This window comes from Ziziphus jujuba, chromosome 11 (genome assembly GCF_031755915.1).
Source record: "Ziziphus jujuba cultivar Dongzao chromosome 11, ASM3175591v1".
NCBI lineage: Eukaryota > Viridiplantae > Streptophyta > Magnoliopsida > Rosales > Rhamnaceae > Ziziphus > Ziziphus jujuba.
Window position 1 is genome coordinate 3,269,901 of NC_083389.1, and position 27,161 is coordinate 3,297,061.

The 27,161-nt window shown below is 33.7% G+C and overlaps 3 pseudogenes; 2 read left to right on the plus strand and 1 right to left on the minus strand.

Moving 5' to 3' along the window:
- Positions 1-13,921: 13,921 nt before the first annotated feature.
- On the minus strand, positions 13,922-15,452 carry LOC125419370 (large ribosomal subunit protein uL2cz/uL2cy-like; annotated as a pseudogene).
- A 1,760-nt stretch (positions 15,453-17,212) lies between these two features.
- On the plus strand, positions 17,213-20,043 carry LOC132799927 (DNA-directed RNA polymerase subunit beta''-like; annotated as a pseudogene).
- A 6,052-nt stretch (positions 20,044-26,095) lies between these two features.
- Positions 26,096-26,793, plus strand: LOC125419264 (small ribosomal subunit protein uS2c-like; annotated as a pseudogene).
- Positions 26,794-27,161: the final 368 nt, after the last annotated feature.

Sequence of the window (27,161 nt, forward strand, 5' to 3'; positions counted from 1 at the left end):
ATAAAAAGCACTAGTAGGTTGATGCATCATTACTGTGATAATATAACATAATAGATAGTTCCTCTATCTTGCATGATGAAAGTCGAAGAGATAAAGAATAATAAAATAAATGGTATGAAAAAAAAGATAGAATTGAACAACCGTACAGGCATCTTTTGTGCATTGCATACGGTTCTACAATGGAATTCACTTTTACCTTTTTTTACCTTACATCGAGGAAATAGAAAGAAAAAAAATAGAAAATATATACATATATAGAGTCTGTCAAATTCACATAGGTAAATGATCCACTAACCACCCTTCCTTTTGGAGTAGTTAAAAGAAACCCATGACGGCTTCGTTGCTTTGTTATTTCGTGTATTATTTAGCAATCCCAAAGTTTCCTTTTTTTTCAATACAAATAAATAAGATTTGTTTTTTCACTTATTTATGTATTTTTTTTATTTTCGTATTCTTTCACAACATAAATATTGTTATCTTCGGTGTGAAAACAAAAAAGTTCATGACGCTAAAATTGGTCTCCTACTAGATCAGATAAAATTGGAAATACCTTTTCTTTATCTCATACTACTCTTTCGATACATAATGTAAGCATTTTGAAAATTTTTCTTTTTATATCGAATTCGAAGTGCCATGCTATTATTACTTAATATTCATATTTCCTATAGCGCAAAGGCATAGTCTTTGTTTTTTCTCTCAAATCCAATAAAAAACTCATTGGTGCCAAACGTGATGGAATGCTAGACATTTGGTAATTTCTCCTCCATTCAGAATAAAAGATGCCATTGAAGCGACTAATCTCGTGCATACTGCCTGTATATCTGGTCGTACGAATTGCACAGTATCATAAATAGCTACTTTGGGTATTAGCCACCCGCCATAAGAGTTTATAAACAAATACAGATCTTTGGTATCATCCTCTATACTGAGATATGCCATAAGACTAATAAGTTGATTCAAGATCTTATTGTCAACCGGTTCACCTAAAAAAAGTAATCTTTCTCAATAAATTCGGTTGATTAGGATAAAATTGTATCCCTTAGGAACCGTACATGCGCCTTTTGATGAATACGGTTCAACACAAATTGTGAAAAAAAAAAAAAAGGAATCGATGTGTAGATTCTAGCTTTCTTACTTTTTTTATATTCATAGCAGGGTCTTTTTAGTTTATATATAAATTAAAAACCTATAAATAAAAATAATTCACTAAACTTATTGTACTAACTTCTCATTGATGTATTGTTTCATCGGGATCCAATCTAAATCACGATGTAATTTTCTTGCTCCTGAACAGTCTTCTTCAACTTTTTTTAGGTTTATGCTATTCTCTGAGTAAAGATCTGCCCGATTTGGATTTGTACATATAGGACAAATGCCCCAATACCACATCTTTTTGCTATGACTTCCTTTTTTTATTTATTTATTCCATGTCTCCCACCAAATAGTAAATTTTCAGTGCATCCATCACATTACTCGATTGATTAATAGCTTGAGATCATTATTATATATTATAAGTGGAAAATCTTTATAAATAGAATATGATATAAGTTGTAATCATAGATATATTACCAATTGGTTTTATTCCTAAATGAAGCCGGTATATTAATATTACATTACATTTTTTTGGTCTAACCAAGCCAACCATAAATTATAAATTATTATCATTAAGAATATTAATTTGTATACCCCTCCCTAAAAAAAAGATTGAATTGCACTTCATTGTATTCCATGCTTCAAATTTTTGATGATTCAATCAACCTTTATTCGGTGAAAGAAAGGATATCTCGATCGGGTAAGAGAACGGGGAAATACCATATGACCAAATATATCTGACAAGTTACACTATATGTCAGATAATCTGCATTATGATTAAACTTGATCATGTCATGTATGAATAGGCTCTGTGAGATCCAGTAGAAAGAATAAGTGAAGTGATATGACATAATCCCGGGGTATCTTCTATATATATCACTTAACATAGGTTTAGCAGTTCTAGAACCATCAATGATTGGTGAACCCGCGGATCCATTTGTATGTCCTTTGGAGATATTGCCTGAATGGTACTTCTTTCCCATATTTCAAATTCTTTGTACGGTGCCCAATAAATTATTGGGGATTCTTTTAATGGTTTCCTTACCTGCGGGGTTATTAACAGTACCCTTTTTGGAGAATGTTAATAAATTCCAAAACCCATTTCTTCATCCAGTAACGACAACTGTCTTTTTGATTGGTATCGCTGTTGCCCTTTGGTTGGGTATTGGAGCAACATTACCTATTGATAAATCCACAACTTTAGGTCTTTTTTAAATTGATTCAATTGTAAAAAAAAAAAAAAAAAAAAAAACACTGTGTGTGTATCTTGGGAATAGTCGCTTCAAAGTGAATTCTGCCTAGATACATTTATTTATTCAATTCAATGTTGGATTTATTCCAGGTAAATGGAAAGTGCTAAAGATTCAGAACTCATTTTTATCTTTTTTTGTAAAATTGTTTTATAAAAAAAAAAGAAATAATCCATTAAAATTTATACGAAATGCTTTTCTGTTTCTAGAATGTCCAAAATATGGTTTATATCTTTTATGCGAAAATGTTTCATTTTCTTAAGGTCTTCTTCATTGTTATTGAAAAGGTCTAATATTGTATGTATATTGGACCCTGGGTGCAATTTTAATTGGTCAATAACAATAGATTTTAATGCTATTTTGTTTTGATTTTTATGTGGTTTAGCTAATCTATCATGAAAAGTAAAAAGGGGTAAAGTAACTTTGTGTTGGTTTTTTTCTAAATGGAAATTTTCTTCTTCTGCATGTAAAAAGGGAATAAATAAATCATCAAAGTCTAGGAAGCCTTATGAAGTGCTTTTTTAGGAGTTAAACTTCCATTTGACCATATTTTGAGAAAAAGTATCTCTTGTTTTTCATTCCCATTCACATAAGAATGAATACTATGATTGGCATTTCGAACAGGCATGAATACAGCATCTATACGATAATTTTTGTCTTGAAAGTTATTTGGTGTTTTTATACAATACCCGCGATGCCTTTCGAGTTGTAATTCAGTACACAAATTAATTTCCGTTAGGTTCGCTATAGGCTATGTATTATCAATGATTTCCACCAAAGGTGGTAAGATGATGTCTTGAGCATTTACATACGGGGACCTTTGACACAAATAGACGCATCACGTGTTCCATAAAGATTACTTTTCAATACAATTTCTTTCAAATTTATTAAAATTTCATGTACAGATTCTTGAACACCCACTATGGTAGAACATTCACGTGGTATTTTATCAAATTTTATGCATGTGATACATGTTCCTTCTATTTCTCTAAGTAAAGCTCATCGCATCGCAATGCATATTGTATCAGCAAGCTCATCGCATCGCAATGCCTATTGTATCAGCTTGGCCTTTCATAAGTGGAGCCAGAGTAAAGCGTCCATAATAAAGACCCTTACTGTCTACTCGTGATTCAACACACTTCCACTACAGTGTTTGAGTAGATACTGTTACCTTCTCATGAACCATAGTAATATTATTTGATCAGATCATTGAATTATTTATTTCTCTTGAAATATCTTCAATGTTTATTTTTGTACACGTCTTGTTTTAGGAGGTCTATAGCCACTATGTGGCATAGGGGTTACATCTCGTATGAAACTTAATAGTATACCACATCTCTTCCAAGACCGGGACCTTTTATGATGACTTTTGCTTGTTGCATAACTTGATCCACTACTGTCCGAATAGCATTTCCCATTGTGGTTTGAGCGGCAAATGGCATCCCTCATCTTGTACCCTTGAATCCATAAGTACCGGTGGAAGACCACGAAATTACCCGACCCCTTACATCTATAATAGTCACAATAATATTGTTGAAACTTGTTTGAACATGAATAACTCCCTTTGGTATTCTACGCTCATTTTTACATGAACCAATAAGTCTATTCTTACATGAACCAGTTCTTGGTATAGGTTTTGCCATACTTTATCATCTCATAAATATAAGTCAGAGATATATGGATATGTCCATTTCATGTCAAAACAAATCCTTTATTTTTATTTCTATATCTGTACAACGGTTCCTTTAGATTTATAGAGTCTTTTTTTGTTTAGAAAGATTATCCTTGTCTTTGTTTATGTCTCGGGTTGGAAGAAATTACTATAATTCATCCCCGCCTACATATCAGTCGACATTTTTCATACATTTTATGCACAGAGGCTTTATTTTTATATTTATCATTCCGTAGCTTAGTTCTAACTTTCTTTATTGGAAGAAAATAAATTGCTTGAAATTTTTAACTTTGAATTTTATACTCCAAAAATGAATGTTGAAATTGAAAAAACCATCTAATCATTAGAATCCTTTTTCGGAGTCGATAAACTATACATCTGCTAATCGAATCATGACGACTTATGATACGAACCTAGGACGACCTACTCCTAAACCCGTATTATGTTAGCCTGGATCTCAATTAAGTTCAAGTTCTAATGGAATGGACCTCAACCCCTAACCAACCTGTGGTTAGAAACCTTGCTATAATGTAGACGCCACAATAGGGGATGGAAAACCTATTGATAAGTCAAGCTAAAACAACCAATTCTCTAATGGTGTTTTAGGTGTTCTCAAAGAACAAAGAGATAATTAATCTCACAAGTATTTTCTCAATCGAATCAAAATTGTATTCATATTGAAAAATAAGCTTTTAAATAGGCTTTGAAAGAAATAAAATAAACCCTAAAAACCCTAGGAAAAACTGGCCACACAATGAAGAGTTCTATGGTGGCCGAAATTCTCACTCCTTTCCTAATCTAAGTTTGATTAATTAATTCCTTTACATTAAATTAGGAATTAATTAATTTACAATGGAAAGAATAAAATAAAAACCTTCCTAAAGTTATTTGTCCAGAAAATAAATAAATAAAAGCCAAAATGTAATGGTAGTTTCCTAAAACAAAAGTAAAAACAAATTAGGAAACTAAAAATGCTAGCCTTTTGATCAAGTTGACTTTGATCAATCTTTGACCTCTTTGAGCTTCAAATCAGCTTATAGATGCTTTTTAGGATGCCAAATAATCTGAATATGAAGTCCCACACGTTGCCCATGCTTGGAAAAATAAGAAAAGGCTAATACAGTAAAATACACTAAAGCCAGCAAGCAATACAGCAAATTCGCCCAAATTGTTGATGCTGTCCGTACAAGCCCTTTTTGATTGCATTTGAGGCTGCTTTAACTTGATTCCATGACCTCTTAGGCATATGTATTGAACTCATAAAGCATTGGAACCATTTCATGCTTCCCGGACTCCAAAAATGTACCAAAACAATCACCCGGGTCCGTTTTGGCTTCTATTGCTTGTATGGCCAACCCCTCTTGACTATGACTTATTCCTTGTATAAAGACAGAAAGATTGTCCTTGAACTTCTTGGCTAGGGCTCTAGTGATCGGTCCCACCTTCATCCGTAACGGATCGGCACCCCAGCGGGTTGTCGATTGTACGGGTTCGGGCGGATTCGCATCAACTTACTTTACTTTTGCTTCAATTTCCTCACCGTATACATATAAAAAAACTACTTATAATCGTTCCTTAAACATATTCTAGAATCAGATTTTCATTATCTAAACGAATTCAGACTATACCATTAGGTAGTCATGCAATAATTCAACCTTTATGAATCCTTTTTTTCTTTCATTTTATGTCAAACTCCTTGAGCTATCAACTAATATGGGAGGGGTGATATTAGAAAACCGCCCTCTCTCTTTTTTTTTTTCCCACAAATATGAAAGTTCCGCATATAATCCGCACATTAAAAGGATTACCATATATAACAAAAAAGTTCTCCACCAATTTCTTCTAATCGAAGCCCCTTTGTCTATCATTATACCCCGAGAAGTAGAAAGAATTACAAATCCCATTCTACCTAAAATTCTAGGAATTTATTGATAGTTAGAATATATTCATAGACCGAGTTCACTGATCTATTTTAAATTTAAAACAGCTTTATATGGTCCATTCCTATTCCTTCTATGTCGTATGGTTAAAACCAAAAAATCCATGTTGTTTTCTTGATGTTTCCCCTTGTTTTCAATAAAACCTTCGCGTAAAAGGATTTTAACAATGTTTTTAGTAATGTTAGTAGATGGTATTCAAACTGTTCCTTTTTTATTCATGTCAGCATTTTGTATAGAGGTTATTATGTCATCTATAGTGTCTTTATTCATGATAAACTTAGATTATTGTTGTAGTTGAATTTGGATATAATCAACATGCTCTTTTTCTGTTTCTCTTTTTTTTTTTAATTATGAATTCTTAAAGGCATATATGTGAGACACAACCAATCTACTACTAATAATAAATCTTCATTTACTAAATAATCTTAATCAATTTAAATTAAATACTCAGTTAAATATGATAACTATATTAATTATATTAATTTTGTTATGGTCTCTTCTTATAATACTTCAGGTGCTAATGAAACTATTTTAGCGAAATTTAACTGTCTTAATTCCATGGCGATAGCGCCAAAAATTTGAGTTCCTTTTCGATTTCCTTCTTGATCAATAACTACCACAGCATTGTCAACATATCATATGATCATACCATTCTCATGCTTGAGTTCTAATGCAAATTCGCCAGAACCCGCACAACCAATAACCCGCTGGGGTGCTAACCCGATACGCATGAAGACCGGACCGATCACTAGGGCTTAAGCTAAGAGATTTAAGGACAACCTTTCTGCCTTTATCTAGGGAGTAGTTCATTCATATGGGGGCTTGTTCATACCAAAGACCCAAGACCTATTTTGAGCATATAACTGGTGGAAGCCGATACGAACCCAGGTAGTGGTTTTGGTGCATTTATGGAGTCCGGACAGCATGAAATAGTTCCAATGCTTCATGGATCCAATATATATGTCTAAGAGGTCATGGAATCAAGCCAAGGCAGCTTCAAAGGCAACCAAAAAGGGGCTGTGTGCATGGCATGACAAATTGGGCAGTTTTGCTGTATTACCCGCTAACTTTACTGTATTTTACTGACTTGGCTTTTTCTCTTTCCTCCAAGCAAGGAAAACATGTGGGGCTCCATGGAAATCCTTATTGGCATCCAAAAAAGCATATGGAAGCTGATTTGGAGCTTAGATTGGTCAAAGTCAACTTAGTCAAAAAGAAAGTATTTTAGTTTCTTAATTTGATTTCTACTTTTTGTTTTGGGAAATTATCTTTAGATTTTGGGTTTTATTTGTTTCTTTGCCAGACAAATAAGTTTAGGAAAGTTATTATTTTTATTATTTCTTTGTAAATTATTTAATTCCTAATTCAAAATGAAGGAACTAATTGATGTGATTCCGCCCGAGCCTGCTCAACCGATAACCCGCTGGGGTGCTGACCCGACACAGATGAAGACTAGGCCAATCACAAGAGCTCAAATTAAGAGATTTAATGACAAACTGGGAGCATTTATACAGGGGGTAATCAATCTCAATGGAGCTTGTCCATACTTGAAGATACAAAGCCTATTCTAAGCATCCAAGTGGTGGAAGCCGATACGGACCCAGGTAGCAGTTGTGGTGCAAATATGGACAAAGGGCAGCATGAAATGGTTCCAAGTATTTATGGATTCAATACATATGTGTAAGAGGATATGGAATCAAGTCAAGCCAGCTTCAAAGGCATTCAAAAAGGCATTGTACGGACAGCTTCAAATTTGGTCTTTTTTTTACTGTATTTTGTGCTAGCTTTACTGTATTTTGCTGAGTTGGGTTTTTCTTCCTCTTCCAAGCATGGGCAACGTGTGGGACTTCATATTCAGCTTATGTTACATCCTAGAAGGCATATTGAAGCTGCTTTGGAGCTCAATTTGGTCCAAAATTGGTCAAAGTCAACTTAGTCAAAAAACTAGTATTATAGTTTCCTAATTTGATTCTACTTTTTGTTTTAGGAAATTATCATTACTTTTTACTTTTTATTTATTTATTTTCTGGAACAATAAGCTTAGGAAAGTTATTATTTTATTATTTTCATTGTAAATTAATTAATTCCTAATTCAAAATAAAAAAATTAATTAAGCCAAATTAAATTAGGAAAGGAGTGAGAATTTCGGCCACCATAGGAAACTACTTTGTATGGCCGATTTTCCCTTTGTTTTTAGGGTTTTATTTCATGGCTTTGTAGCCTATTTAAAGGCTTATTTTTCAATAAAAAAAAAGTTTGAATTTTATACAGAAAATTATTTGTGAGATTGAATTCTCTTTGTTCTTTTGAACACCTAAAACACTATTAGAGAGTAAGTGTTTTAGTTTGATTTATCAATAGGACTTCCATCATCTATTGTGGCATCTTCATTATATACCAAGGTTTCTAATCATAGGTTGGTTAGGGGTCAAGGTGACCATTAGAACTTGAACATAATTAGATCAAGACTAATATAATATGGGTTTAAAAGCAGGTCATCCTAGGTTCGTATCACTAATTAATTAAAATTAGATTAGGAAAGGAGAGAGAAAATTTGGTCACATTAGGAAACAACAAGCATGGCCAGTTTTCCCTCTCTTTTTTAGGGTTTTATTTTGTTTTCTATTAGCCTATAAAAGGGCTTATTTTTTAAGGAGAACACACCATTAATAATATTGAGAATTTATTTTGTGAGATTGAATCTCGCTTTGTTCTTTTGAACACCTAAAACACCTTTAGTGAATGAGTGTTTTAGTTTGACTTATCAATAGGCCTTCCATCACCTATTGTGGCATCTTCATTATATACTAACGTTTCTAATCACAGGTTAGTTAGGGGTCAAGGTGACTATTAGAACTTGAACATAATTAGATCTGGGCTAATATAATACAGGTTTAAGCACAGGTCGTCCTAGGTTCATATCAAGCTCTTTACAAGTACGTACAATTATAGCTCTGATCACTTCTGGTCATTCTGGAGGTGTATTTGGTACTGCTTCCTCGATTATAGCACCAATAACTTCATCAATATGAGTATATCACAGATTACTAGCTTCTATGATTCGAATACACATTAATTCTTGAGCTATGCTGTTATCCACTACATTCAAATGGCTTTGGGGTAGAATCATTTTTTTATCTGTTTTTCAATTAGCATAAAGGGCGAAGTAAAAAAATTAAAAAAGAAATGTTGTTTATTCAAAACAAAAAAGGAAACCTGCAATTGTTTTTTTTTTCCATCTAAAAAACATTTTCTTTTGGTTCTACGTTCCTATACCGAAATAATGAATTGAGTTCGTAGAGGCATTTTTGATGCCGCTAGTGAAATAGCCCTTCTAGCTATATTTTCTGCTACTCCACTCATTTCATAAAGTATTCTACCAGGTTTGACGATAGCTACCCAATATTTGGGAGATCCTTTCCCCGAACACATGCGGGTCTCTATAGGCCTTATTGTAACTGGTTTTTCTGGAAATACACATACCCATACTTTCCCACCGCGGTGGACATTTAGTGTCATTGCTCATCGACTGGCTTCAATTTGTTGAGATGTGATCCAAGCTGGTTCAAGCGCTTGAAGAGCATATCTATCGTAACAAATATGATGACCTAGATAAGATATTCCTTTCATTCTTCCTCTATGATGTTTAAGGAATCTGGTTATTTTGGGGTTATAGTTGATGGTTATTTATTAATTCCATCTCTACTACAGAACTGGACATGAAAGTTTCTTCTCATCTAACTCCTCGTGACTAAAATGATTAAAAAATAATATCTATGTAGTTATATTTATATTTATGTATTTAATGAATAATATACTGAAAAAATATATTGATTCATGAGATTTTTTGAAATTTCATCTAATCTATTAGAAATTTGTATATCTTATTTTGATATATAACTAAACATGGATTTGATTTATAGAGAATTTTATTTAGAGATACATTTAGAGATAATAGTATAGATAAAGTCATTTTGTTATAAGGTTATAACGAATCTTTATTTTGTTTTACTTTTTATTATCATATCAGATCGGCTAAAATATAGAAATCCAATAGAATCAAAATTTTCGTGGGCGGATATTTACTCTTTAAATATTCAATTGTAGGATTAGTCTATGACATGACCTTTCAGAATAAATGAATTGGTTTCTGGTTCGTTCCACCATCCTACCCAATGAATCATTAAGATTCGTTTTCAATAGAATCTTATGTATTCACAGGTTCTATCATTCCCATCTGATGTGATTCCGCCCGAGCCCGCTCCACCGATAACCCGCTGTGGTCCTGACTCGACACGGATGAAGACTAAGCCAATCACAAGAGCTCAAATTAAGAGATTCAAGGAAAACCTGGGAGTATTTATACAAGGTGTAATCAATCTCAATATAGTTTGTCAATACTTGAAGATACAAAGCCTATTCTAAGCATCCAAGTGGTGGAAGCCGATACGGACCCGGGTGACGATTTGATACATTTTTGGAGGCCGGGAAGCATGAAATGGTTCCAATGCTTTATGGGTTCAATACATATGCCTAATAGGTCATGGAATCAAGTTAAATCAGCCTCAAATGCAATCAAAAAGGGCTTGTACGGACAGCATCAACAATTTGGCCGAATTTGCTATATTGCTTGCTGGCTTTACTGTATTTTACTGTATTAGCCTTTTCTTATTTTTCCAAGCATGGGCAACGTGTGGGACTTCATATTCAGTTTATTTGGCATCCTAAAAAGCATCTAGAAGCTGATTTGAAGCTCAAAGAGGTCAAAGATTGATCAAAGTCAACTTGATCAAAAGGCTAGCATTTTTAGTTTCCTAATTTGTTTTTACTTTTTGTTTTAGGAAACTACCATTAGGTTTTGGCTTTCATTTATTTATTTTCTGGAAAAATAACTTTAGGAAGGTTTTTATTTTATTCTTTCCATTGTAAATTAATTAATTCCTAATTTACTATAAAGGAATTAATTAATCAAACTTAGATTAGGAAAGGAAGTATAGTTTCGGCCAACTAGGTTTCTTTATGTGTGGTGGCTGGTTTTTCTTTATGTTCTAGGGTTTTATTTCATGGCTTTGTAGCCTATTTAAAGGCTTAGTTATCAATATGAATAAAACTTTGATTTGATTGAGAAATTACTTGTGAGATTAATTATCTCTTTGTTCTTTGAGAACACCTAAAACACCATTAGAGAATTGGTTGTTTTAGCTTGACTTATCAATAGGTTTTCCATCCCCTATTGTGGTGTCTACATTATACCAAGGTTTCTAACCATAGGTTGGTTAGGGGTTGAGGTCCATTCCATTAGAACTTGAACTTAATTAAAGATCCGGGCCAATATAATACGGGTTTAGGAGCAGGTCGTCCTAGGTCTGTATCACCATCGCTTCTCGATTAATGGTTAAATATGACTTCTACAATGGAGCCCTTAATGAAATTTGATTTGTTCTTGAGTCAATCCTCTCAGTATTTATCGGCTCGGGGCTCTTGATTCTTTTTCTATGAACATTTTTGTATAATTACAGACCAATCAGTATTAATGCTTTATTACATTCCTCGTTATGAGTGAACGATAGACCTTACTTATTGGAATCATATATCATTGATATATTTTTTTTCTTTACAACTCAGACTCAGATTAGTTTTTTCTTTTTTGTTGTTTGTTTATGCAAAACAGATTTCAGTTGCTACATTGATATGACCAATATATCATATCTTGACCAGTTTTTTATATACAGATAATGCGAAACAATGAGCTGGTTATTAGTTCTATATCTATATTAGTTCTATAATAGTTATTAGTTCATACTATGGGTTGGTACTCCTTACTTATTGGAATCATATATCATTGAAAATTTTTTTTTCTTTACAACTCAGACTCAAATTAGTTTTTTCTTTTTTCTTTTTTTTGTTTATACAAAAAAGATTTCAGTTGCTAGATTGATATGACCAATATATCATATCTTGACCAGTTTTTTATATGCAGATAATGCGAAACGATGAGCTGGTTATTAGTTCTATATCTATATTAGTTCTATAATAGTTATTAGTTCATACTATGGGTTAGTACTTCTTTCCTTTTTTTTTGAATCCTAATCCTAGAAAAATCAACGAGTCACACACTAAGCATAGCAATTATATCAAATAATTAATCGAATTTTTATTCAACCTTATAGAATTGTTCATTTGTTTTTTTTTGTGTTAAGAGAAAAAGAGTGAAAGAATTTGTTATTTTTTGTTCTATTACTGGATGGATAGAGTAGAACTAAAGATAAGTCAAGTAAAGGCCTATTATTCCTCTTCTATAAATATGCAAATTTTGATGCCTAATACCCCATAAATAGTTCAAACTGAATAGGAACAATAATCAATTTTAGCTCGAATGGTTTTTAGAGGAACCTTTCCTTCTTTGATCCATTTGACACGTCCCATTTCTTTTCCATCGATACACCCTACAATTTGTACTTGAATTCCTTTTGTACCTGACTACTCAGTTAATTCAATACCTTTTTTTATAGCTTTCCGAAATGAAACTCTATTTTTGAATTGTCTGACTATAAATTCCGCAAGAATATTAAAGTTTCCATAAGGGTTTTCAAATTCCTGTAATAGCAATGTTGAGTTTTCGGTTCACACAATTCAGTTCTTTTTGTATACTCATCTGTAATTCTTCGATTCTGCTAGGTTCTATTAATAACTTTGGGAATCCCACATAGATTATGACTTGAATCAAATCGATTAGTTTTTGAATCTTTGTACATGAAATTCCCTCGACACTAGAAGATATTTTCATATTTTTTTGTACATAATTCTTGATACAGTTTTGTATTTTTTTTTTTATAACTTGTTGTAGAACCTTCGAATAATTTTTTGGTTGTACAAACCAAAGAGAATGATGACCTTGGGTTGTGCCAAATTTGAAACCAAGTGGATTTATTTTTTATCCCATAATCCCCTGCTACTATACATATCATGACATGTCATATCGATGTACTTCTTTTTTTTTATTCATGCATTTTTTTTAAGCATAATATGACATATTTATTTGTTTTTTTTATTATAAAAAAATGTTGTCATTTGACCTTAAAATTCTTCAAGATAATTTTGTTCTTTAAATAGTATGTATAATAATGTATAGCTGTATGTTTCAGTACAATAGTTATATGACAAGTGGGTTGTTTTATTGGATAACCTCATCCCCGAGCTTGAGGTTTTAGTTTTTTCGTAGTAATGCCTTCGTTGACTTCCGCTGTACTAATTTTTAGCTTTGTTTTGGTGAAACCTCTATTGTGATTAGCATGTGCTGCTGCAAAAGAAACCAATTTTAAAATGGGGGAACATGCTCGATAGGGCATGAGTTCAAGTATCAGAAGTGTTTCTTCATAAGAATGCCCATGAATATGATCAATTACTCTTTGTACTTTATGAGTAGACTTATCTATAAAATCACGTATAGTGTATTCTTCTATATATCGGTCCATCTTTTTTTTCTTTCTCATAAGGTTTACCTCTCACTAATCAACAATAAGTATCTATATTCACTTTTTGTATTTATTACAAAATTATTAACGACGAGATCTGTTATCATTTTTTGCATGTCCTCGAAAACTTAGAGTAGGTGAAAATTCTCACAATTTATGTCCTACCATACAATCTTTTATATAAATTGGCAAATGCTCCTTTCCATTATGGATAGCAATAGTATGCCCGATCATTGTCGGTATAATGGTAGACACTCAAGGCCAAGTGACCATTATTTCTTTTTCTGCTTTTGTGTTAAGCGTATTTATTTTTCTTAATAAATGATTTGTTACAAAAGGATTTTTTTTTTTTAGTGAACATGTCACAATTAATTACTCCTTTTTTTTTTTGTAAAGACGAAGAAATAGATTCTATTTACTACAACGCCGAAGAATCAAATTATCACTATAGTTATTCCATTTTCTACTTCTTCTTCCAAGTGCAGGATTACCCTAAGGGGTTGTGGGTTTTTTTTTACCAACTGGGGCCCTCCCTTCACCACCCCCATGGGGATGGTCTACAGGGTTCATAACTACTCCTCTTACAATAGGACGCTTATCTAGCTAACATTTCGATCCAGCTCTACCCAAACTTTTCTGGTTCACCCCAACATTCCCCACTTGTCTGACTGTTGCTAAGCCGTTTTTGGGTATCACATGGACCTCCCCAAATGGTAATTTTAATGTGGCCAATTTCCTAAATTTTGCAATCAGTTTCGCTACAGCACTTGCTACTCTAGCTGATTGTCCACCCTTTCCAATTGTGATTTCTATGTTATGTATGGCCGTGCCTAAGGGCATATCGGTTGAAGTAGATTCTTCTTTTTGATCAATCAAAACCCCTTCCTAAATTGTACAAGTTCTTCCAAAGCATATGGCTTTCTGGATGTAGATGATGATATCTATACAGATGGATCTTATATATATTGTATAATTCTTATATATACCATATAATGAAGCACCACATGAATGGATATATAGGAATCAAAATCTGCGGAATCGCTCATGTTATGATCTTCTACATCCTAGGACTTCCTGTTCCTTCATCTGGCTTATGTTCTTCATGTAGCATTAAAACCGAATGACTCTATGAAATTACATTGATACGTCAACATATTACGGGTAACGTAGGAGACATCTCTATTTTTCCCCCCGGGAATCCTTAGAATTACCATTGCTAAGCTTTCAATTTGCCTCTGACCATCAAATGAAATGTGAATAACCTGTCCTCCTTTCTTTGAAACAAAGGGCACTTATGATTCTTTCGATGCTTGTAACAATTTTTTCTTCTCTATATTACTATATCTCTAGAATCAATAATTTTATATGAGGAACTACTGAACTCAATCACTTGCTGCCATTACTATTTAGTTTTCTGTTGAAGTCTATCCTGTAAAGGTATTCAAATTGGATTAATGATTGATTTCTAGGTTTCATCGTAAACCTAATTGATTACTTCCAATTATGTAAATCAATATTTCAAACCGCGCTTAAAGGTAGGGCATTTCCCATTTTTATAGGAACTTCTGTACCAGAAACAATGGGATCTTCAATTATAGCCCCTCTAGGATGTAAAATATATCTTTTCTCATCATCCCCATAGTGTATGAGACAAATGTATGCATTTCAATTAGGATCGTATTCTAGAGTTATGATTCTACCATATATGTCTTTTTCATTCCGTCAAAAATCGATTTTACAATATAAATTCTTAGGACCTCCCCCTCTATGCCCTGCGGTAATGATTCCTCTAGCATTATGACCTTGACCACAATGATGCTAACCATAAACCAAATTATTTCGTGGCTTGGATTTCACTTGACTGTCTATGGCTCCTTTGCATGTGCTCGGGGTAGAATAAATGTATCGCCATGCTATTAAGTATTTAAGTTATTTTCTTTCTAACAAGTGGAATAGAATAACCCAGTTGAAGTGTAATGATCATACATCTGTAATGCGTTATATATCCCATAATAAGTCCCATTCTTCTACCCTTTCCCAGGAGTCGATGACTATTTTTAACTATTACCTTGATACCAAATAATAGTTCGACCCAATACTAATTTTTGTCATAGTTGATCCTGATTCGACATTTGAAGTATATTGATTTTTCAACAATAATCAAATACTTTTGTATGTAAATACTGGATATTTGATTCCATCCATAAATCTATTTTCTTCCTTATGAGTTCTAGTCTCAATAAGAATGCTAGTTCTTACTATTCATATGTTATGATATGAATATGCCACATCAATTCATTATGTATGGATGATGAGATTCCATTGATACAGAGCCAATTCCAATAGACTTATTTTATTGGAGGGTCCCATTGGTGTGCATTCAGTCGAAATTGAACCTACGAATTCGCCAATTATGAGTTGGGTAATTTAACCATTCAGCCATGGATGCTTAGTGGGGATCCTCGTACATGGTGAATAACCAAATTCCAATTCAAATGAAATCTTTAGGATAAATCAATGCAATTTAGGAGGACTCAATGAAAGGACATACCTTCAAATCCTGGATTTTTGAATTAAGAGAGATATTGAGAGAGATCAAGAATTCTCACGATTTCTTAGATTCATCGACCCAATTCAATTCAGTGGGATCTTTCATTCACATTTTTTTCAATCAAGAACGTTTCATAAAGTCTTGGACTCCCGAAATTAGAGTATCCTAGTTTCGCACAATTCACGTTTACAGGGTTCAACAAGCAATCAATATTTCACGATCAAAGGTGTACTACTATTTGTAGCAGTGGTCCTTATATATCGTATTAACAATTGAAAGATGGTCAAAAGAAAAAATTTCTATTTGACAGGGCCTCATCCTATACCTATGAACTTTGTTGGACCCAAAACGGATACATTGCAAGAATCTTTTAGGTCTTCCAATATCAATAGGTTGATTGTTTCACTCCTGTATCTTCCAAAAGGAAAAACGATCTCTATGAGCTATTTCTTGGCTCCGAAAGAAAGTTCTTAGGTTCTCCTAATAACTAAAAAGTGTATCATGCCTGAATCTAACTGGGGTTCACGGTGGTGGAGGAATTGGATCGGGAAAAAAAAGGATTCTAGTTGTAAGATATCTAATGAAACTGGCGCTGGAATTGAGATCTCATTCAAAAAGGAAGATAGAAAATATCTGGAGCTTCTTTTTGTATATTCTATAGATGATCCGATCCATAAGGACCATGATTGGGATTGTTTGATTGTCTTTCTCTGAGGAAGAGGTGAAACCCCATTTTTGTAATTCCTATGATGTAATTGGAGCTTATCGGTAGAAAAGAATCCATTTAGATAGTCCTTTGTGGCTCTGGTGGCAACTAGATCAATGTGTTATTACTTCAACAGAAGCTCCCCTTGAAGTTCATTATGAACCTTTGGGTACTTATCATATGATTTATGGGCCCTATCTAATAGTAAGAAGCATAAAAAAAGGAATTTTTTGTATATATGCTCGAACCATTGTTGGCCATATTTCTCTTTATCGAGAAAACAAAGAAGCTATACAAGGATTTTGCCTAGCTTGCTCATATGATACCAATAATATGGTATCTAAGCTAAGTAATTCTATGACACCAGTGTGAATTCAGGTCTCCCCGTGTGAAGTCAGGTCTCCCCGGTTCAAGTAGGACCATAGTTCCTGAATTTCTACGTGAATCAAGATTGAAAAAAGGAAGTTTTCTAATCATTGACTCAAACCCATTGGCGAACCCCACTCAGCGGAATATGGAGGTACTTATGGCAGAATGGGCTATTCTGGCCTTTCACAATAAAGTGATAGATGGAACTACCATTAAATGGCTTATTAGTAGATTAATAGACCACTTTGGAATGCCATATACATCACACATCCTAGATCAAGTAAAGACTCTAGGATTACATCCATTTCGTTAGGAATTGATGATCTTTTAACAACACCTTCTAAGGGATGGCTAGTCCAAGATGCTGAACAACAAGGTTTGATTTTTGAAAAACACTATCTTTATGGGAATGTACACACGGTGGAAAAATTACGACAATCTATTGAGATATGGTATGCTACAAGTGACTATTTACAACAAGAAAAATGAATCCTAATTTTAGGATGATTGGCCCTTTTAATCCAATCCATATAATGTCCTTTTTGGTGGCTAGAGGAAATGTATCTCAAGTACCAATTAGTAGGTATGAGAGGTTTAATGTCGGATCCATAAGGATATATGATTGATTTACCTATCCAGACCAATTTATGTGAAGGACTTTCTTTAACAGAACATAACATTTCTTGTTATAGAGTCCACAAAGGAGTTGTGGATACTATTGTACGAACATCGAATGCTGACTATCTTACACGCAGACTTTTTGAAGCAATTCAACACATTACTGTACATAGAACAGATTGTGGCATCGCCCAAGGTATTTTTATGAGTCCTTCCAATGGGATGATGCCGGAAAGAATTTTTATCCATGCATTGATTGGTCGTGTATTAACATACGATATATATATAGGCCCTCGATGTATTACCATCGTAAATCAAGATATTGGGATTGGACTTTTCAATCGATAACCTTTCAAATACAACCAACATCTATCCAAACTCCTTTTGCATGTAAGAGCACGTCTTGGATCTACCGATTATGTTATGGTCAAAGCCCTACTCATGGCGACCTAGTCGAATTGGGAGAAGTTATAGGTATTATTGCTAGTCAATCTATTAGGGAACTAGGCACTCAACTAACATTAAAAACTTTTCATATAGGTAAGGTATTCACAAGGGGTATTGCAGAACATGTACAAGCCCCTTCTAATGGAAAAATAAAATTCAATGAGGATTTGGTGCATCCTACAAGTACACATCATAGGCATCTCGCTTTTCTATGTTATATAGACGTGTATATAACCAAAAAGTTTTATTTTAGTTCCAAATGATCAATATGTAGAATCCAAACAAGTTATTGCTAAAATTCCCATGGGAACATACACTTTAAATTTTAAAGAAAATATTCAAAACAATATTTATTCTGACTCAGAAAGAGAAATGCACTGGAGTACTGATGTATACCATGCACCAGAATTTACATATAGTAATGTCCATCTCTTACCGAAAAGAAGTCATTTATGGATATTGTGAGGAGTTCGTGCCGATCCAGTGTTGTCCCCCTTTCACTCCACAAAGATCAAGATCAAACAAATGTTCATTTTATTTCTATTGAAGGAAAAATATTTTCTAGCCTTTTAGGAAATCAAATAAATAATGATCAAGTAAAACACAAATTCTTTAGTTTGGGTCTTTCTGGTAAAAAAGAAAGTATCATTTCTGATTATTCAGAAATTAATCGAATCGTATATAAAGGTCATTGTAATTTCATATTTCCTTCTATTCTACACAAGAATTCTGATTTATTTTTATTGCCAAAGAGAGGATGAAATAGATTCATTATTCCATTCCAGTGGATTCAAAAATGAGAGAAAGAACTATTGCCTCATCTCACTATTTCGATTGAAATATTGATAAATGGTATTTTTTGTAGAAATATATTGTTGCTTATATTGATGATCCTCAATACAGAAGAAAAGTTTAGGAATTACTAAATATGGGATGATAGGGATGTATTCAATCCTAAAAAAAAAACAGGATTTGCTTGAGTATCAAGGAGTCAAAGAATTTAAGCCAAAATACCACATGGAAGTAAATCGATTTTTTTTTCATTCCCGAGGAAGTGCATATTTTACCCGAATCTTCTTCCATAATGGTATGGAACAATAATATCTTTGGAGTAGATACATGAATCACTTTAAATATAAGAAGTTGAGTAGGCATATTGGTATGAGTGGAGACAGAAAAAAAAAAAGATTGAACTTAAAATCTTTTCTGGAGATATCCATTTTGCTGTACAGATGGATAAGATATTTCGACACAATGGCATCTTGATACCGCCTGGAATGATTAAAAAAAATGTAAGAAATCAAAAAAATTGAAAAATTGGATCTGTGTCCAATGGATCATACCTACAAAGAAAAAATATGTTATTCTGGTTCGGCACGTAATCATATATGAAATAGCCAACGGTATAAATTTAGAAACACTTTTCCCCTGGGACCCATTGCAGGAAAGTGATAATCTAGAACCTAGAGCTGTAAATTATATTCTTTATGGAAACGGCAAACCAATTTGGGGAATTTCTAGCACAAGCATATTCAATTAGTTTGGACTTGTTTAGTGTTGAACTGGGACCAAGATAAAAAAAACTTCTTCTATTGAAAAGGCCAATGCTTCCTTTGTTAAAGTAAGGACAAATGGTCTGATTTGAGATTTCTTAAGATCAACTTAATGAAATCCCATATTTCGTATATCAGAAAAAGGAATGATCTGTTAGATTCATGATTGATCTCTGATGATAGGTCAAACTATACCAATCCATTTTATTATATTTATTCCAAGGAAAGGATTCAACAATCACTTAACAAAAATCAAGGAACTATTTGTACATTGTTGAATAAAAGTAAGGAATCTCAGTCTTTGATAATTTTGCCATCGATTAATTGTTTTCAAACGGAACAGCCTCTTAAATTGATAATTACCTTTTAAAAACTCATAGGCACATCTTGGTAACTAAATATTTAGAACTTGACAATTTAAAACACACTTTTCAACTACTTAAATATTGTTTAATGGATGAAAACGGGAGAATTTATAATTCCGCTCGATGCAATAGCATCCTTTTGAATCCATTCAACTTAAATTAGCATTTTCGCCATCACAATTATGATCATAATTATTGTGTAGAAACAACTACAGTAATTTAGCATGGGGCAGTTTATTTGTGAAAACGTATGTATAGCTAAAAAAGGGCCATACCTAAAATCGGGCAAAGTTATAAATGTTCAAATTGACTCTGTAATAATAAGATCGGCAAGCCTTATTTGGCCACTCCAGGAGCAACTGTTCATGGCCATTATGGAGAAATACTTTGCAAAGGAGATGATACGAACCTAGGACGACCTGCTCCTAAACTCGTATTATATTAGCCCAAATCTTTAATTAAGTTCAAGTTCTAATGGAATGACCTCAACCCCTAACCAACCTGTGGTTAGAAACCTTGGTATAATGTAGACGCCACAATAGGGGATGGAAAACCTATTGATAAGTCAAGCTAAAACAACCAATTCTCTAATGGTGTTTTAGGTGTTCACAAAGAACAAAGAGATAATTAATCTCACAAGTATTTTCTTAATCAAATCAATGTTTTTTTCATATTGAAAAATAAGCCTTTAAATAGGCTAAGATTACAAAGAAAAAAACCCTAAAAAATTAATTCAAAACCGGACTCCTATAGGAATTAGGAAACTTGACCAAATTCTAATATGTCCTAAATTAAGTTTCCTAAACTAAATTTGATTAATTAATTCCTTTATTTTGAATTAGGAATTAATTAATTTACAATGGAAATAATAAAATAAAAACCTTCCTAAAGTTATTTATCCAGAAAATAAATAAATAAAAACCTAAAAGTAATGGTAGTTTCCTAAAACAAAAAGTAAAAACAAATTAGGAAACTAAAAATGCTAGCTTTTTTATCAAGTCGAATTTGATCAATCTTTGACCTCTTTGAGCTTCAAATCAGCTTCTAGATGCTTTTTAGGATGCCAAATAAGTTGAGCTTGGTTTCAAGGAGAGTACTTGCTGTCTACAAAGTTGAAGAGCAGATACAAAGAGAAAACATCTTCCACACTCGCTTCGAAATACAAGGTAAAATTTGTAGCATGACTATAGATAGTGGGAGTTGTACTAATGTGATAAGTAATCTTGTAGTTGATAAATTAGGCTTGAAAACAATAAAACATCCTGAACCTTATAGATTACAATGGCTTAATGATAGTGGTGAGATGAAAGTAAACAAACAAGCCAAAGTAAAATTTAATATAGGTAGATATGAGGATGTAGTTTTATGTGATATTGTACCCATGATTGCTGGACATATACTATTAGGTAGACCATGGCAATTTGATAAAGATGCTACTCATCTTGGTCGAGAAAATAGTATTGTTTTTAGGTTTAAAGGGAAGAAGGTCAAGCTGGAACCATTATCTCCTAAAGAGGTTTACAAAGACCAATTACAAATGCAACAAAGGAGAGAAGCCGAAAAGCTCAAGGAAAAAGCAAGTATGGCACCAACGGCTTCACCGTCCTTTCAAGAAGGTAAGATTGAGGTTGCTGACCAAGGTAAGGTTTCTAAGGTTCATATTGAGTGGAAAGATCAAGGGAAAACCGAAAAAGAGGGAAAAGGAAGTGGCAAACCCGCGAGGTTGGAGAAGGAAGAGGAATCCGAAGGTTTGCACCAATCCAAGGGAAAAAAAGAAAAAGAAAGAAAGGAAAGGTTAAGTAGCAATTTTTATTTGAGTTTAGGGGATATTAATAAGGTTATTGAGTGTAAGAAACCTTTGCTGGTCATGCTTTACAAAGAATATTATTTTTATGATCAAACTAACTTTGAAGAACTTGAATTGCCAAGTTTAATGATTTCTCTTTTGAAGGAATTTGGAGATGTCTTCCCAAATGAGATTCCAAGTGGACTACCACCTATTCGAGGGATAGAACATCAAATTGACTTTGTTCCAGGGGCTGCCATACCAAATAGACCAGCTTATAGGAGCAATCCTGAAGAAACAAAGGAGCTGCCAAAACAGGTAAGTGATTTGCTTGATAAAGGATACATTCGTGAGAGTTTAAGTCCATGTGCTGTTCCTGTTTTGTTGGTACCTAAAAAGGATGGTTCTTGGAGAATGTGTGTTGATTGTAAGGATATAAATAACATTACCATCAAATATAGACATCCCATTCCTAGATTAGATGATATGCTTGATGAGTTGCATGGTGCTTGCATGTTTACAAAAATTGATGTTAGGAGTGGTTATCACCAAATTAGGATGAAAGAAGGTGATGAATGGAAAACCGCATTCAAAACCAAATATGGACTGTATGAATGGTTAGTTATGGCTTTTGGATTATCCAATCCACCTAGTACTTTCATGAGGCTTATGAATCATGTAATGCATCCATTTATTAGAAAATTTGTGGTTGTTTATTTTGATGACATTCTAATATATAGCCGAAATTTGGATGACCATGTGGATCAACTTTGGCAAGTTTTGCAAGTTCTTAGAAAGGAAAGATTGTTTGCTAACATTAAAAAATGTGAATTTTGCAAAGAAGAGCTTGTGTTTCTAGGTTTTGTAATAAGTGCTACAGGAATCAAAGTTGACCAAGCTAAGGTGAAAGCAATTCAAGAGTGGCCGATTCCTACTTCTATCACCCAAGTGAGGAGCTTTCATGGCTTGGCAAGCTTTTACAGAAGATTTGTCAAGGATTTTAGTACCATAGCAGCACCATTGAATGAAGTTGTCAAGAAGAATGTTGGTTTCAAATGGGGGGAAGTACAAGAAAAATCTTTTAATTTGTTGAAAGAAAATTTGTGTAATGCACCTTTGTTAGTTTTGCCAAATTTTTCTAAGACTTTTGAAATTGAGTGTGATGCTTCGGGTGTAGATATTGGAGCTGTCTTAATGCAAGAAGGAAGACCCATAGCCTACTTTAGTGAAAAATTAAGTGGAGCTGCCCTAAACTACCCGACTTATGACAAGGAGATGTATGCTTTGGTGAGGGCTTTGGAGACGTGGTTGCATTATCTCATGCCAAAGGAGTTTGTGATTCATACAGATCATGAGTCTTTGAAGCATATCAAGGGTCAAGGATAGCTCAACCGAAGGCATGCTAAGTGGATTGAATTTATTGAAACATTTCCATATGTGATCCACTACAAAAAAGGTAAGGAAAATGTGGTTGCTGATGCATTATCCCGAAGGTATGTGCTCTTTTCTACCTTAAATGCTAGATTGCTTGGATTTAAACAAGTGAAAGAACTTTATGAGCATGATAGTGACTTTGGAGAAATTTTTAGAACCTGTTTGAAACATGGATTTGATAAATTTTACATATTTGAGGGATATTTGTTTAAGGAAAACAAACATTGTGTGCCTAATTGTAGTATTAGGGAATTATTGGTTCGGGAAGGACATGGGGGTGGTTTAATGGTCCATTTTGGTGTTTTAAAAACTTTATCCTTGCTGCAAGAACATTTTTATTGGCCTAACATGAGGAAAGATGTTGAGAGAATTTGTGAAAGATGTTTAAAGTGTTGAAAAACAAAATCAACATTGAAACCGCATGGATTGTATAAGCCTTTGCCGATCCCTACCTATCCTTGGGTAGATTTGTCTATGGATTTTATTCTTGGGTTGCCTAGGTCAAGGACAGGTAAGGATTCAATATTTGTTGTAGTAGATAGGTTTTCTAAGATGGCACATTTTATTGCATGTAACAAAATTGATGATGCATCCAATATTGCTAATTTATTTTTCAAGGAAATTGTGAGATTGCATGGAATGCCAAGAACTATTGTGTCGGATAGGGATGCTAAGTTCTTAAGCTATTTTTGGAAAGCATTGTGGGCTAAATTAGGTGCTAAACTTTTATTTTCAACTACTTGTCATCCACAAACTGATGGACAAACCGAAGTAGTAAATAGAACCTTGTCTACATTGTTGAGAGCATTAATTAGTAGAAATTTAAGGACTTAAGAAGAATGTTTGCCACATGTTGAATTTGCATATAATAGGTCTTTACATTCCGCAACTAAATTTACTCCATTTGAAATTGTTTATGGTTTTAATCCTTTGACTCCATTAGATTTAACACCTTTGCCTTTAAGTGAGCGTGCTAATCTAGATGGAAAACAAAAAGCTGATTTTGTAAACCAGATTCATGAGAAGACACGCGCAAACATTGAGAGGAGGACCAAGCAATATGCAAGGGTGGCTAATCAAGGCCGAAAATCAATGGTGTTTGAACCTGGAGATTGGGTGTGGCTGCATTTAAGGAAAGAAAGATTTCTCGAACAAAGGAAATCAAAACTCATGTCGAGGGGTGATGGACCTTTTCACGGTTCAGAGAGGATAAACGACAATTCCTACAAACTTGATCTACCGGGTGAGTATAGTGTTAGTGCCACCTTTAATGTTGCTGATTTATCTCCTTTTGCTGCAGGTGATGACTTCGATTTGAGGACAAATCCTTTTCAACAGAAGGGGAAAGGATGCCAAATAAGCTGAATATGACGTCCCACACGTTGCCCATGCTTGGAAAAATAAGAAAAGGCTAATACAGTAAAATACAGTAAAGCCAGCAAGCAATACAGCAAATTTGCTCAAATTGTTGATGCTGTCCGTACAAGCCCTTTTTGATTGCATTTGAGGCTGCTTTTAACTTGATTCCATGACCTCTTAGGCATATGTATTGAACCCATAAATCATTGGAACCATTTCATGCTTCCCGAACTCCAAAAATGTACCAAAACCGTTACCCGGGTCCGTATCGGCTTCTATTGCTTGTATGAGTAAAACAGGCCTTGGTTCTTTAGATATGGCCAACCCATCTTGACTATGACTTATTCCTTGTATGAAGACAGCAAGGTTGTCCTTGAAATTCTTGGCTTGGGCCCTAGTGATCGGTCCCACCTTCATTTGTATTGCGTCAGCACCTCAGCGGGTTGTCGGTCGAACAGTCTCGGGTGGATTCACATTAGGAGACACATTAGTTACATTTATATATGAAAAATCAAGATCTGGTAATATAACACAGGGTCTTCCAAAGGTGGAACAAGTGTTAGAAGTGCATTCGATTGATTCAATATCGATGAACCTAGAAAAGAGGGTTGAAAGCTGGAACGAACATATAACAAGAGTTCTTAGAATTCCTTGGGGATTCTTGATTGGTGCTGAGCTAACTATAGTGCAAAGTCATATCTCTTTGGTTAATAAGATCAAAAAGGTTTATTGATCCCGGGGGTGCAGATCCATAATAGACATATAGAAATTATTATCAAATAACATCAAAAGTGCTGATTTCAGAATATGGAATATCTAATGTTTTTTCACCGAGATAACTAATTGGATTGTTGAGAGCATAATGAACAGGTTGTGCTTTAGAAGAAGTGATGTGTTACAGAGCCATATTATTAGTAATAATGAAAGCGTCTTTAAATTCTCATAGTTTCACATCCGAAGTGAGTTTTCAAGAAACTGCTCGCGTTTTAGCAAAGCTGCTCTACGTGGTCGTATCGATTGGTTGAATGGTTTGAAAGAGAATGTTTTTCTAGCGGGGATGATACCCTTGGGACCGAATTCAAAAGATTAGTGCATCGTTCAAGGCAACATCACAACATTCCTTTGGAAATGGAAAAGAAGAATTTATTCAAGTGGGAAATGAATGACATTTTGTTGGACCACAGAGAATTATTTGATTTTTGTATTTCAAAGAATTTACATGATATATTAGAACAATCATTTCTAGAATTTGATGGTTCCTAAAAGAAAATTCATCCTTTTTTCTATTTGTGTTGTGGTCGTTTAATTTGGTAATAGAAATAAAGATAATATCGAATAGAAAGAAATGAATGGTCTGGATCGTGTATCAATGTCCAATCTTCGATAGAAGAGAAGGTTCCGTTGGAACAATTATATATTTCTAACTTCTCTTTTTTTTTTCAACGAAAAAATAAAAAATAGAAGAAGTGTGGGGAGAAATGACAAGAAGATATTGGAACATCAATTTGGAAGAGATGATGGGAGCAGGAGTTCATTTTGGTCATGGTACAAGGAAATGGAATCCTCGAATGGCACCTTATATTTCTGCAAGGTGTAAAGGTATTCATATTATAAATCTTACCATAACTTCTTGGTTTTTGGTAGAAGCTTGTGATTTAGTTTTTGATGCTGCAAGTAGGGGAAAACAATTCTTAATTATTGGTACCAAAAATAAAGTACTAGATTAAGTAGCACGGGCTGCAATAAAGGCTCGGTGTCATTATGTTCATAAAAAATGGCTTGATGGTATGTTAACGAATTGGTATACTACAGAAACGAGACTTCACAAATTCAGGGACTTGAGAATGGAACAAAAGATAGGGAGACTCAATCGTCTTCTAAAAAGGGATGCGGCTATGTTGAAGAGACAATTATCTCACTTGCAAACATATCTCGAAGAGATTAAATATATGACTGGATTATCCGATATTGTAATAATTGTTGATCAGCAAGAAGAATCTATAACTTTTCGCGAATGTATGACTTTGGGCATTCCAACAATACAAATTGTGACCCAGATCTAGCAGATATTTCAATTCTGACAAATAATGACGCTATAGCTTCAATTCGATTAATTCTTAACAAATTAGTATTTGCTATTTGTGAGGGTCGTTCTAGCTATATACGAAATTCTTGATTAATAATAAGATAAGTAAATTATTTTTGGAACTCCATAGAATAGATTTATTGAATCGGTTACTATTTCTGACTTGTACAAAAGAGTTAAAAATAATCGAGGATATTATGCGATTAGTAGGTGTTCAAAATATCCAATGCAAGTATGCAAATAAAAAATGAGATGGTTGAATCAAAATAATTCCTTTTAAAGTTCTACTTCTTTCAAAGGTTAATATGAGTGTTTTATTATGTTCCATCAACACACTAAAAGAGTTATACGATCTATTCGATGTGGAAGTAGGCCAACATTTCTATTGGCAAATAGGAAGTTTTCAAGTCCATGGCCTAGTACTTACTACTTCTTGGGTCGTACTTGCTATCTTATTA